The sequence below is a fragment of the Uranotaenia lowii genome, chromosome 2 (assembly GCF_029784155.1).
Source record: "Uranotaenia lowii strain MFRU-FL chromosome 2, ASM2978415v1, whole genome shotgun sequence".
Classification (NCBI taxonomy): Eukaryota; Metazoa; Arthropoda; class Insecta; order Diptera; family Culicidae; genus Uranotaenia; species Uranotaenia lowii.
In genome coordinates this window covers 256,224,282-256,238,624 of record NC_073692.1, presented here as the reverse complement: position 1 = coordinate 256,238,624, position 14,343 = coordinate 256,224,282, and the positions used below count along the sequence as shown (strand labels likewise).

Here is a 14,343-nt window from a genome sequence, read left to right as displayed (position 1 = left end):
TATCATTTCTTGCGTAACATTTCATAAGGGCGAAACTTCCAAATGTAAACAAATCGAGTTATCTATTGATTTCAATAGACGGTAATACTATTAATATTCTAAAAATAAATTTGGTAAAGATTAAAAAAAACTAGCCTATACAAATTATATGTTAAAAAGGCGAAACTACCTTTTGAGATTTTACTACCACTTGTCGAGTTACGCCGGGCGAAACTATTGTTGTGTTTTGAAAAACGGCGGAACTTGTTTGAATTTTCGAAGCGTACGATTTTAAAGACATTTTCACGAAAATTTTTGTTTTTACCATGAAATTCACGAACTTTCAACTATTGTTGGGTAAATATAGTAACATATTTCAAAAAATGATTTAATTTTCAAAATATCACATAACTTTCAGATGCAGCAGCACTTGTGTTGTCTAGCTCGGAAACTGTTTCATTGGACCATAATCAATCAGTAAACGCTTTTGAGGAAACATCACGAACGGAATGTATTCCGTCCGAAACGAATGAGTTATCTTTTGCTGATATTTCGGCATCTACCCCCAAAAAGCAAAGGATTCATAACTCATCTGCTCTAGACCTTAGAACAAACCCTGCACACCGGGAACCACAGGTTGTTTCATTAGTGGCACTTTCAAACCCTTCAATAAATAAAACTCCAGTATTCGGTAATCCCAGGGCAGATATAGAACAACTGGAACAAATCAAAAAGTTATGCTAGATACAGATAAGTTTGTAAATAGTTTTGATTGTGCTTGTAAAATATATTATTCCTTTCAAATTCTATTAAAACTTGTTTTTTTCTTCATATATGATAAAACTTTTATTTCACTTGAATTTTAGTCACTACAAAAAAATCCAGGAATATCATGATTGAACTGGAATAACATTCTCCCTGTTATTCTAAATCCCTTGCAAAACTCTACTGGGGGCTATCATTTACTATCTCAGACAATATAATAACAAAGCAAAAGCAAAAAAAAACGCACAATTCTGACTAACAAAACTACATAACTAAACACTTAAAATTCAACCGTCTGTCCATGTCGGCTCCTGTTGCAATCAACCTTAATCTGCTCCTAGGGAATCCAAATCCATTCTTTTCGACAATAACTTTTAGAAACAGTTTATAGGTATAGTGGAAAAGCGTTGGGTTCAAAAACTATCCTGAAAGTAGTTTAAAAATATGAGCATTTGAAAATAGAAACTAAAACATTTTACTCACCGGTCAAAGTATTTCTTCACCCGTTGTTTTGTTTGCAAAATCCCACTGAAATCCGCACACTTCTAATCAAGCCTGTTTTTTTTTGTTATGTAGCACATGCCACTGCAATATTTTAAGGCGATATTGAACTTCCGACGAAGCTTTACAAGTTTTAAAACCTTTTTGTAAGATTTGGAATCGTAGGGCGTAACTTCAAACGTAAATAAAAACAGTCTTATCTTGCAGGCGAAACTAGTTTGTCAAAACTCATTGGTCCGTATTGGTGAGAGGCGTAACTCACAAAGCAATTTCAAAAGGGCGGAACACATTAAAAGTGGAATTTCTTGAAAACGGAAAACAATTTTGAAAAAATGAGTATCAGGAACTGTAAACCTTCACATTTTTTTGATTCTTACGCAAAAAGATTGATATTTGGTTATTTCATTACTAAATAGGATTTAAATTTGTGTTCCAAAATTTCGAACGCGTTTTTCTCGTTTCGAGGTAACTGCAAGTTTCGCCCTTATGAAATGTTACGCTTGATTTCACCTCTTGCGGATACCCTGTCAGGAAGGTTTGCTCAATCGGGCCGATTGCAAAACAGAGATGGCGGCACTCGAATTCTAGCGGTTAGAATTCGGTCCGTTTTCGGCTCGATTTCCATCTGCCTGCTCGATTGCTCGAAAACAGACGATATTTTTTCGCAGTGCTGCGACGCGAACAAAACGAAACACGAGCAGTTTTCAATCGCAGCAATCCGGGTGCGTGTTTGTTTGCTGTACGAAAACGAACCAACGAGAAAACCGTCATTTCAGTCTGGTTTCGTCGCAATGCGAATCATTTTACTGAAAATAAATGGCAATTAGAGTTTTCTTTATCGGTTTTGTAATTGAGTTTATAGTTCGTAAGCCAATATTCAAATTGGTAAGTCGAAGCGCCATTTGCGTTTTTCATTATTTTGAATTAAAATCGAGTATTTGAATATTTAAATATTGACATTGCTCCTTCTCACATTCCGCGTTAAGGTTCGATTGGTCATCATTCGTTGGAACGGCTCGACAAGCAACTAACGTTCCACCGATAACCGGTAGCAAATCCACTCCGTTATCAAACAACAGCAACAGGCATCCAAACAGCAAAACCAGCCGGAAGTTCCGATTAGCCTAGCATTGGGCCAACGAATATCCAAAAATGTCTTCAACTATCCCAAAAAAAAAGTCGGAAGAACTGGAAATGCAGATGGACCAAACAATACATCTAATCCGAATCGAATTCCGCCGCACCCTCATGCATTATCTCCCGGGTAATTTTGTCCGAATCGGATGAAGAAAAATTTGAGACATCGGAATCCGAGCAGTACAGATGTTGTCAGACTGGGATTATTTTTTGTTTAGGAAGATACAAATGATTTTTAAGTTTAATGTCTTCCTGCTTCTCGGAGGTCAGTTATCAAAAACTCAAGGGGTTTCCGGTTTTTCTAAAAGTGGAAGTAGTAGTATCGCAAATTGCTGACAGTGTTGAATAGAAGGAAGTTTTTGACGCTTTGTCCATCTGCTGAAAGGAAAAGTGCTTCTGAACTTGTGACCTCTAAGATGCAAGAAACACTCAAATTACATGAGGAGTTGGAGAAAGTAAATCACTGCGCTTGTGGCCAATTTGCACGATAGGCAAAATGTTATCATGCTAATCTTCATCCTGTGAAAGCATTCTAGAACCCGATCCTCGGAAGGTATGATTACACAAGCAATCATTTGTTTTTTAATTAAAAGTAAACATTCTTTCTAGGTTTGATGGAAATATTAGTCAATGACGCTTAGATTGTTCCCATATAAGCCAAAATGCGCTAACTGATAAAAAATTCAACTCCGAGAGCGACTGTTGTTTTCGGTAAAGTTTTGCAAACGGTTTTGCTTCGATTCCAATGATCAGCGAAAAAGTTAAACATCATCCGACATTTGAACATTCCGTAAAGACATCCAGTTAAGGAGGAGAACTAAAAAAAGTAGCTAACAGTTTAAAATAAGACCAGTAAAGCGACAAACCGGGATCAGCAGAGAAAGGAATGCTCCAATACGATGATGCCGCAGAGTGAGAAACAAATTAGCCAGAAGGTTGTCACCACATAGTGCTTGCCCTAGCTGTTCCTAGCCTAAAAGTGTGATGTCGCGGGCGGAGAAATCTGACTGGAGCATACCAACAATGTGACCAGGCAGTTGGGTTTTGGAGCAAGCAGGGTTCGTTCTGGTGTTGTCAGACCGGAAGCTTCCAGCATAGATGTGTCGAATGTTGCTCAAATTCAAAGTGTAACCGATAGCAACATTTGGAACACAGCGGAAGATTTGATCAATCAGGTAATCTTTGCAAGCTTTTTTTTTTAAAATAAAAATAATTGAACTTTATTTTTTCATTTACTAGGTCCGCCAAATTTTCCGACACAAATTGGGAGAAACAAATATATCGAGCTCTGTAAAGCAACAGCGGAGATCAGCTAAAAAGCCAACAGTCACCACAATTACAACAGGCTCCAGTGGTTTCGGTTTCAGATCTGGCGGGTTCACATTTGGCTCAACCCCAGCCAAACCAGTAGCTATGCCGTCCCGTCAGTTAAATCAAATCCATTTCCAAGCTTGGAATCGTTTTAATTTGGACATAAGCGATTCCCAGAAGTCCTACGGGGAAATGTTACCATCAGCAGCCTTAGCACCGGATCGTTAGCCATATTTGGTTCAGGAACGGCAACTGATGGAAAAATTTGCAGAATCAATCCAAATATTTAAGGATCCATCGCAGCGCCAGGTTAATTGTCTTATTAAAAGATTTTCAAATTTTAATTATTGTAAATATTCATCTACAGACATTCTTCAAGCTCGTTCCAGACCAGTTGTTGTAAAAAACTCCATGCATTGGATTTTGATCGGAGCTGACGAAAATTATTTACCACCTCATAAAAACAAGAAATTCCAAAACAATAATGGACTGGCTCGACCAATTGGGAAGCAATTGCCTTCGACGGAAGTGAATTCATGTTCCCATAAGCTTACTGAGACGAGCGATCGCAAACTACCAGCCAGTAGGTAACAAGGCACAGTTAGCAAGTTAGTCGGTTATCCACTCAGGCCATTCCCCCAAATATTATTGCGGTAAGTTGAATATTCTTTTTGTTGATATGCACACTCATCTGGCGCAACCCCTTATAGTGTAGTTTTGACCCGTTATCGGAAAAGACTGGGTTAACTCCTTTTTCATGTAAAGTCCTTGTACCCCTCATAGTGTACACAGCATGTACGTCAAAGCAGAGGTGAAAATTAGTAATGTAAGCATGTAAAATTTACACATTATTTTGGAAGCCCGCTCTGCGATGTCAGCCCTTTGATGTTAGCCCTTAAAGTGTCAGAAGGATGGAAAGAAAATAATAAAAACAAATCAGTTTGTTTTGAATTTCTGTATTCGGCAAGGTATAATTTTCATGCTCCTGTTACAGAGTAGGAAAATATTCTATCAACTCAATCAACTGAACTGATCTTTCAGCATTAACCGATTCATTGAATCGTCGAACGAGATCGGTTACGGCAGAAAGAGTTCTATATTCTGAATGACAAGTTAAAAAACTACCCTTTATTTAGTAAGCCAGCTTTTCTAAATAATGTGTAGAATTGACTCGAGGAAACGACACTTTTTTTGACAGATCTCGGCTGTTCGCAATAATGGGTCAATTTTACAAGTTTAAGGTGTTGCGCCAAATGAGTGTGTGCTAATAATATGACCCTAGCGGCCCCAAAACAGGGACAACTTCAAAGAAAAAAGTTAATAATGTTGTGTAATTTGGTTTTAAAAGGGCTCTGCTGGAGTTGGTAAAAACGATCCTTTGCATGGTTCGCATTCTGCTGGCTGAAAATTTTCGGGAAGTCGCAATCGTGCTGAATGCTTCTAGCGTACGTAGAATTGATGTGGTCCAGGACAAGATTGAAATGTTCGCTCAACAGAAGGTTACTCCCATAGGGTCGGCACAAGTTTGTCATTTTGAACGAAGCCGATAGCATGGCCGAGGATGCTCAGCAAGCGGGATGGCGATTTGATTGCGGATCATTTCTTGAGCTGCGGATTAATAAGAACTAAAAGTTGCTGCCAAGATGTGAGGTGTTTTAAATCCTTTTGATTTGTTTTGTTGACACTATAATCACTTGATTCTATTCTAGGTTCATTGGCGTTTTCAACATTATAGGTAACACCGTCAACACAGAATCCCAAAGCAGTCTTATACCGTATTTGTTTACGCCGAGTGTTGCTCTAGTGTTGCACTGGTGCACCACTAGGTGCTGTCAAACTGTTTGTTTATTCGGACGGTGTTGCACTGGTTTTGACCTGGTGTTACACTGACATCGGGCGATAGTGCCCCGAAAATTTTATATAATATGATAATGAAATATCTGCAAAGGATTGTGTAAGTAGAAATAACACAGAGAAATACTAAGTCTATCGAATCATCGATTGTGTCATTTTGATTGTTGCAACGAATCACATGAAACCTCTGGGGCTCATAACTGTAACCAAAGTGACGCAACGTCTTATATGAACTATGATTTATGATAAAGATGTTCCCCACAGAATTTTCGAGAACGAAAAAAATGGGTCACGCAAGACTCTTTCTACCAGCTACGATTAAGGTTCTGCAACCGCAGACTCATTGAATATTAGAAATTACGATGATGGTTTTGATCATGGGTCAGGTATCACAGTCTGGTAAGCTCTATATATGTCTTCATAAAACTGAGATGTTGAAAAAATTATCACTCAAAATACTTTTTATTTTTCTAGATTTTCTAGAACAGAGATTCAAGCTTAACGGTTTGCCTGAGCAGTATAGTTTCAAAGAATTTGACAGTGTACGCAGAAGCTGCTTGATATGAGTGAAGCACCAACAAAAAACCAAAAGTCAACCCAATTGAGAGCTGGAGAGAAGAATCTCAGCATCATGGCTTATTTAAAAATATTTTACGATCTGAAGCGGCCGAAAACATATAAAGTTTTAAAATCGTTGAATATCTGGATTCTCAGGTGGCCTCTTGTTCATAAGAAATTCAGGTATAAATAGTGTACTTTACATTTACAGTTGTAAGATTCTTTTATAACTTTTTTTAGAATTGAATTGGATCGAAAGGGAGGGAGCTTAATCAGTTTGTGAAGTCGGTTACCAATTCCTACATCAAATAATAAACCGCTGATGATCGATCTTATGACAACCTTTTCGGATCAGCACGGTTAGTCTGTTACATCTAAGTCAAATTAAAAGCATCCCAGAACATTTTGAGATTTGAACTTATATGGGTATAAGTGCTACTAAGACTCTGGTTATAGTTTCCAGTTGTCATAAGATACATAATTATTCGTATATAATTCAAGTTGTCAGTTCATGTTATGTACACCTGTATTACTCAAAAAATGAACTCAGAAATGTATCCTATGCTTCAATTTTAATTTTATAATTACTGGGTGAATGATCATATGAAATAAAATTAAGTTTGAAAAATACTAAGAGTAGGTGCCAATTTTTCGAATTTTTCGTTGGAAATTTGTTTATTATTCATTGTCTTATTAGATACACATAATTTTTTTTTAAGTTAAGCTCCTAATTCCAAGCACCAATAAATTCAATTAAACCTGCTGGAGTAAAATAGGACTTGAACTATATAAGTAGTTGTTACATTATGTGATATTAAAAATTGAACTTCAAATCATTTTAAATCAAATATTCAAAACAGGCTTAACAGTTTTATTAAAATTTTACAATATTATTTCATATTTCCAGGCCTGAGTACCTTAACTTTCTTACTCCTAAGTTTTTCCCAGCCAAGCTACCGTTGCTGACAACGTCGATTTTAATATTCCAGAATTTCGTGCCATCACCACCGTTCGGCTTAAAATTGTTTAAAACACAACACCAGCTCCATAACGTATGATAAATTTGTAACACAACAATTACTATATACATTAATGTTTTTTTTATTTACAGAGCTCAACGGTGCAAAGAAAAGATGTATGAGGCCAAATTTTGCTCCCTACTTTTGTCGGTGGATGAATCCCTCGAGCAAACGTGCGATCTCCGGATGGGAGTTTGTTTTTTTGGCATCAGCAACGCGATTCCCATCCGCAGAATGATTCCAGTATTATGACTTCTTATAGCCATATTGCTTTTAACAAAAAGCGTCAAAGTTTGGAATTCTATTGGATGAGCGGCTCGAGGAAAATGCATTTCGAAAAATGCAATGATAATTGTTTGTTGTAGTAATTACTTTTTATTTGATTTGGATTATTTTGATAAAATTGTACCAAAAAAAAACATTGAAAAATAAAAATTTAGATTTTTAAAAACTGAATGATTGGCAACCCTGGAAACGGCTCGGAAATCCGTTCGTATTCGGTCCGAAATCGGTTCTTTTTTTTGAAATGGACTCTATAACAATCGGCCCAGAAACGGTTCGAAAAATTGTTCGGATTCGGTCCGAAATCGGTCCTTTTTTTCGGATGGATGCTATGGCAATCGACCCAGAATCGGTTCGAAAAATCGTTCAGTTTCGGTCCGATATCGGTCCTTTTTTTCGGATGGACACTATGGCAATCGGTCCAGAAACGGTTCGAAAACCCGTTTGGTTTCGGTCCGAAATCGGTTCTTTATTTCGGAGGGATGATGGCAATCGGCCCAGAAACAGTTCGAAAACCGTTCAGATTCGGTTGGAAATCGGTTCGCTTGTTTTGACATTTGATCTGCTCGAACTGGTTGAAAAAACTTATCGTCGTCCGAAAAAGTGTTTCATTTTCGCGCGATTTTGTACTAAACTCGGCCCGATTTCTTATACGATTTCGGGCCGATCGAGCAGATGAACGAACAAAAATCGGGCCGATTTCGGGCGATTTTTCCTGTCTGGGTAGTTATTACCCAGACAGGAAAAATCGCCCGAAATCGGCCCGATTTTTGTTCGTTCATCTGCTCGATCGGCCCGAAATCGTATAAGAAATCGGGCCGAGTTTAGTACAAAATCGCGCGAAAATGAAACACTTTTTCGGACGACGATAAGTTTTTTCAACCAGTTCGAGCAGATCAAATGTCAAAACAAGCGAACCGATTTCCAACCGAATCTGAACGGTTTTCGAACTGTTTCTGGGCCGATTGCCATCATCCCTCCGAAATAAAGAACCGATTTCGGACCGAAACCAAACGGGTTTTCGAACCGTTTCTGGACCGATTGCCATAGTGTCCATCCGAAAAAAAGGACCGATATCGGACCGAAACTGAACGATTTTTCGAACCGATTCTGGGTCGATTGCCATAGCATCCATCCGAAAAAAAGGACCGATTTCGGACCGAATCCGAACAATTTTTCGAACCGTTTCTGGGCCGATTGTTATAGAGTCCATTTCAAAAAAAAGAACCGATTTCGGACCGAATACGAACGGATTTCCGAGCCGTTTCCAGGGTTGCCAATCATTCAGTTTTTAAAAATCTAAATTTTTATTTTTCAATGTTTTTTTTTGGTACAATTTTATCAAAATAATCCAAATCAAATAAAAAGTAATTACTACAACAAACAATTATCATTGCATTTTTCGAAATGCATTTTCCTCGAGCCGCTCATCCAATAGAATTCCAAACTTTGACGCTTTTTGTTAAAAGCAATATGGCTATAAGAAGTCATAATACTGGAATCATTCTGCGGATGGGAATCGCGTTGCTGATGCCAAAAAAACAAACTCCCATCCGGAGATCGCACGTTTGCTCGAGGGATTCATCCACCGACAAAAGTAGGGAGCAAAATTTGGCCTCATACATCTTTTCTTTGCACCGTTGAGCTCTGTAAATAAAAAAAACATTAATGTATATAGTAATTGTTGTGTTACAAATTTATCATACGTTATGGAGCTGGTGTTGTGTTTTAAACAATTTTAAGCCGAACGGTGGTGATGGCACGAAATTCTGGAATATTAAAATCGACGTTGTCAGCAACGGTAGCTTGGCTGGGAAAAACTTAGGAGTAAGAAAGTTAAGGTACTCAGGCCTGGAAATATGAAATAATATTGTAAAATTTTAATAAAACTGTTAAGCCTGTTTTGAATATTTGATTTAAAATGATTTGAAGTTCAATTTTTAATATCACATAATGTAACAACTACTTATATAGTTCAAGTCTTATTTTACTCCAGCAGGTTTAATTGAATTTATTGGTGCTTGGAATTAGGAGCTTAACTTAAAAAAAAATTATGTGTATCTAATAAGACAATGAATAATAAACAAATTTCCAACGAAAAATTCGAAAAATTGGCACCTACTCTTAGTATTTTTCAAACTTAATTTTATTTCATATGATCATTCACCCAGTAATTATAAAATTAAAATTGAAGCATAGGATACATTTCTGAGTTCATTTTTTGAGTAATACAGGTGTACATAACATGAACTGACAACTTGAATTATATACGAATAATTATGTATCTTATGACAACTGGAAACTATAACCAGAGTCTTAGTAGCACTTATACCCATATAAGTTCAAATCTCAAAATGTTCTGGGATGCTTTTAATTTGACTTAGATGTAACAGACTAACCGTGCTGATCCGAAAAGGTTGTCATAAGATAGATCATCAGCGGTTTATTATTTGATGTAGGAATTGGTAACCGACTTCACAAACTGATTAAGCTCCCTCCCTTTCGATCCAATTCAATTCTAAAAAAAGTTATAAAAGAATCTTACAACTGTAAATGTAAAGTACACTATTTATACCTGAATTTCTTATGAACAAGAGGCCACCTGAGAATCCAGATATTCAACGATTTTAAAACTTTATATGTTTTCGGCCGCTTCAGATCGTAAAATATTTTTAAATAAGCCATGATGCTGAGATTCTTCTCTCCAGCTCTCAATTGGGTTGACTTTTGGTTTTTTGTTGGTGCTTCACTCATATCAAGCAGCTTCTGCGTACACTGTCAAATTCTTTGAAACTATACTGCTCAGGCAAACCGTTAAGCTTGAATCTCTGTTCTAGAAAATCTAGAAAAATAAAAAGTATTTTGAGTGATAATTTTTTCAACATCTCAGTTTTATGAAGACATATATAGAGCTTACCAGACTGTGATACCTGACCCATGATCAAAACCATCATCGTAATTTCTAATATTCAATGAGTCTGCGGTTGCAGAACCTTAATCGTAGCTGGTAGAAAGAGTCTTGCGTGACCCATTTTTTTCGTTCTCGAAAATTCTGTGGGGAACATCTTTATCATAAATCATAGTTCATATAAGACGTTGCGTCACTTTGGTTACAGTTATGAGCCCCAGAGGTTTCATGTGATTCGTTGCAACAATCAAAATGACACAATCGATGATTCGATAGACTTAGTATTTCTCTGTGTTATTTCTACTTACACAATCCTTTGCAGATATTTCATTATCATATTATATAAAATTTTCGGGGCACTATCGCCCGATGTCAGTGTAACACCAGGTCAAAACCAGTGCAACACCGTCCGAATAAACAAACAGTTTGACAGCACCTAGTGGTGCACCAGTGCAACACTAGAGCAACACTCGGCGTAAACAAATACGGTATAAGACTGCTTTGGGATTCTGTGTTGACGGTGTTACCTATAATGTTGAAAACGCCAATGAACCTAGAATAGAATCAAGTGATTATAGTGTCAACAAAACAAATCAAAAGGATTTAAAACACCTCACATCTTGGCAGCAACTTTTAGTTCTTATTAATCCGCAGCTCAAGAAATGATCCGCAATCAAATCGCCATCCCGCTTGCTGAGCATCCTCGGCCATGCTATCGGCTTCGTTCAAAATGACAAACTTGTGCCGACCCTATGGGAGTAACCTTCTGTTGAGCGAACATTTCAATCTTGTCCTGGACCACATCAATTCTACGTACGCTAGAAGCATTCAGCACGATTGCGACTTCCCGAAAATTTTCAGCCAGCAGAATGCGAACCATGCAAAGGATCGTTTTTACCAACTCCAGCAGAGCCCTTTTAAAACCAAATTACACAACATTATTAACTTTTTTCTTTGAAGTTGTCCCTGTTTTGGGGCCGCTAGGGTCATATTATTAGCATATCAACAAAAAGAATATTCAACTTACCGCAATAATATTTGGGGGAATGGCCTGAGTGGATAACCGACTAACTTGCTAACTGTGCCTTGTTACCTACTGGCTGGTAGTTTGCGATCGCTCGTCTCAGTAAGCTTATGGGAACATGAATTCACTTCCGTCGAAGGCAATTGCTTCCCAATTGGTCGAGCCAGTCCATTATTGTTTTGGAATTTCTTGTTTTTATGAGGTGGTAAATAATTTTCGTCAGCTCCGATCAAAATCCAATGCATGGAGTTTTTTACAACAACTGGTCTGGAACGAGCTTGAAGAATGTCTGTAGATGAATATTTACAATAATTAAAATTTGAAAATCTTTTAATAAGACAATTAACCTGGCGCTGCGATGGATCCTTAAATATTTGGATTGATTCTGCAAATTTTTCCATCAGTTGCCGTTCCTGAACCAAATATGGCTAACGATCCGGTGCTAAGGCTGCTGATGGTAACATTTCCCCGTAGGACTTCTGGGAATCGCTTATGTCCAAATTAAAACGATTCCAAGCTTGGAAATGGATTTGATTTAACTGACGGGACGGCATAGCTACTGGTTTGGCTGGGGTTGAGCCAAATGTGAACCCGCCAGATCTGAAACCGAAACCACTGGAGCCTGTTGTAATTGTGGTGACTGTTGGCTTTTTAGCTGATCTCCGCTGTTGCTTTACAGAGCTCGATATATTTGTTTCTCCCAATTTGTGTCGGAAAATTTGGCGGACCTAGTAAATGAAAAAATAAAGTTCAATTATTTTTATTTTAAAAAAAAAAGCTTGCAAAGATTACCTGATTGATCAAATCTTCCGCTGTGTTCCAAATGTTGCTATCGGTTACACTTTGAATTTGAGCAACATTCGACACATCTATGCTGGAAGCTTCCGGTCTGACAACACCAGAACGAACCCTGCTTGCTCCAAAACCCAACTGCCTGGTCACATTGTTGGTATGCTCCAGTCAGATTTCTCCGCCCGCGACATCACACTTTTAGGCTAGGAACAGCTAGGGCAAGCACTATGTGGTGACAACCTTCTGGCTAATTTGTTTCTCACTCTGCGGCATCATCGTATTGGAGCATTCCTTTCTCTGCTGATCCCGGTTTGTCGCTTTACTGGTCTTATTTTAAACTGTTAGCTACTTTTTTTAGTTCTCCTCCTTAACTGGATGTCTTTACGGAATGTTCAAATGTCGGATGATGTTTAACTTTTTCGCTGATCATTGGAATCGAAGCAAAACCGTTTGCAAAACTTTACCGAAAACAACAGTCGCTCTCGGAGTTGAATTTTTTATCAGTTAGCGCATTTTGGCTTATATGGGAACAATCTAAGCGTCATTGACTAATATTTCCATCAAACCTAGAAAGAATGTTTACTTTTAATTAAAAAACAAATGATTGCTTGTGTAATCATACCTTCCGAGGATCGGGTTCTAGAATGCTTTCACAGGATGAAGATTAGCATGATAACATTTTGCCTATCGTGCAAATTGGCCACAAGCGCAGTGATTTACTTTCTCCAACTCCTCATGTAATTTGAGTGTTTCTTGCATCTTAGAGGTCACAAGTTCAGAAGCACTTTTCCTTTCAGCAGATGGACAAAGCGTCAAAAACTTCCTTCTATTCAACACTGTCAGCAATTTGCGATACTACTACTTCCACTTTTAGAAAAACCGGAAACCCCTTGAGTTTTTGATAACTGACCTCCGAGAAGCAGGAAGACATTAAACTTAAAAATCATTTGTATCTTCCTAAACAAAAAATAATCCCAGTCTGACAACATCTGTACTGCTCGGATTCCGATGTCTCAAATTTTTCTTCATCCGATTCGGACAAAATTACCCGGGAGATAATGCATGAGGGTGCGGCGGAATTCGATTCGGATTAGATGTATTGTTTGGTCCATCTGCATTTCCAGTTCTTCCGACTTTTTTTTTGGGATAGTTGAAGACATTTTTGGATATTCGTTGGCCCAATGCTAGGCTAATCGGAACTTCCGGCTGGTTTTGCTGTTTGGATGCCTGTTGCTGTTGTTTGATAACGGAGTGGATTTGCTACCGGTTATCGGTGGAACGTTAGTTGCTTGTCGAGCCGTTCCAACGAATGATGACCAATCGAACCTTAACGCGGAATGTGAGAAGGAGCAATGTCAATATTTAAATATTCAAATACTCGATTTTAATTCAAAATAATGAAAAACGCAAATGGCGCTTCGACTTACCAATTTGAATATTGGCTTACGAACTATAAACTCAATTACAAAACCGATAAAGAAAACTCTAATTGCCATTTATTTTCAGTAAAATGATTCGCATTGCGACGAAACCAGACTGAAATGACGGTTTTCTCGTTGGTTCGTTTTCGTACAGCAAACAAACACGCACCCGGATTGCTGCGATTGAAAACTGCTCGTGTTTCGTTTTGTTCGCGTCGCAGCACTGCGAAAAAATATCGTCTGTTTTCGAGCAATCGAGCAGGCAGATGGAAATCGAGCCGAAAACGGACCGAATTCTAACCGCTAGAATTCGAGTGCCGCCATCTCTGTTTTGCAATCGGCCCGATTGAGCAAACCTTCCTGACAGGGTAATATTGTTATTTTAAGATGTAGTTGTGAGCTTATGCATTTTTTCGCTCTTGGGTTCAGCATCTGCTAATTTTCACTTCACTTCGTTAAAATTTGTGTCGGCAACCCCACGCCAGGTTCGGAACTGAAAACTGTGTTCAAAATGGCTCCGAAAAAAAAGAATCACGCTGAGAAAAACACACAGAACGCGAAAAGTAAGTAAAACTATATTATATTATCGATAAAAACTAGTGAGATTAAATAAAACTAATGAAATTACAGAAACAAAGATCTCTGCTGAGCGGAGAGCGGAAAAAAAATCTACTGAAAGGCTGAACAATGCAGATCTGCACAAATAGGTAAGATTGTATAATCCATGTATAATATCAGAAATAAAAAATAAAAATCTCAACATTTAAATTTTTTAATTTTATTTTATTTTTT

The 14,343-nt window shown here is 37.8% G+C and overlaps 2 long non-coding RNA genes across 4 annotated transcripts; one reads left to right on the top strand and one right to left on the bottom strand.

The window, feature by feature from the left end:
• Positions 1–2,247: 2,247 nt before the first annotated feature.
• LOC129747491 (uncharacterized) lies at positions 2,248–7,480 on the top strand. Of its 2 annotated transcripts, XR_008737512.1 has the most exons (11): positions 2,248–2,935; positions 2,992–3,557; positions 3,622–4,002; positions 4,061–4,346; positions 5,042–5,338; positions 5,403–5,647; positions 5,812–5,946; positions 6,022–6,288; positions 6,346–6,464; positions 7,013–7,157; positions 7,217–7,480. It is a non-coding gene; the product is annotated as an uncharacterized LOC129747491 (long non-coding RNA). The 2 variants fall into 2 exon arrangements; XR_008737511.1 differs by having other exon boundaries at positions 5,403–5,946.
• Positions 7,481–8,789: 1,309 nt separating this feature from the next.
• On the bottom strand, positions 8,790–13,440 carry LOC129747780 (uncharacterized). 2 transcript variants are annotated; one of them, XR_008737578.1, is made up of 11 exons: positions 12,753–13,440; positions 12,131–12,696; positions 11,686–12,066; positions 11,342–11,627; positions 10,932–11,228; positions 10,623–10,867; positions 10,324–10,458; positions 9,982–10,248; positions 9,806–9,924; positions 9,113–9,257; positions 8,790–9,053 (listed from the first exon to the last, which is right to left on the bottom strand). It is a non-coding gene; the product is annotated as an uncharacterized LOC129747780 (long non-coding RNA). The 2 variants fall into 2 exon arrangements; XR_008737577.1 differs by having other exon boundaries at positions 10,324–10,867.
• Positions 13,441–14,343: the final 903 nt, after the last annotated feature.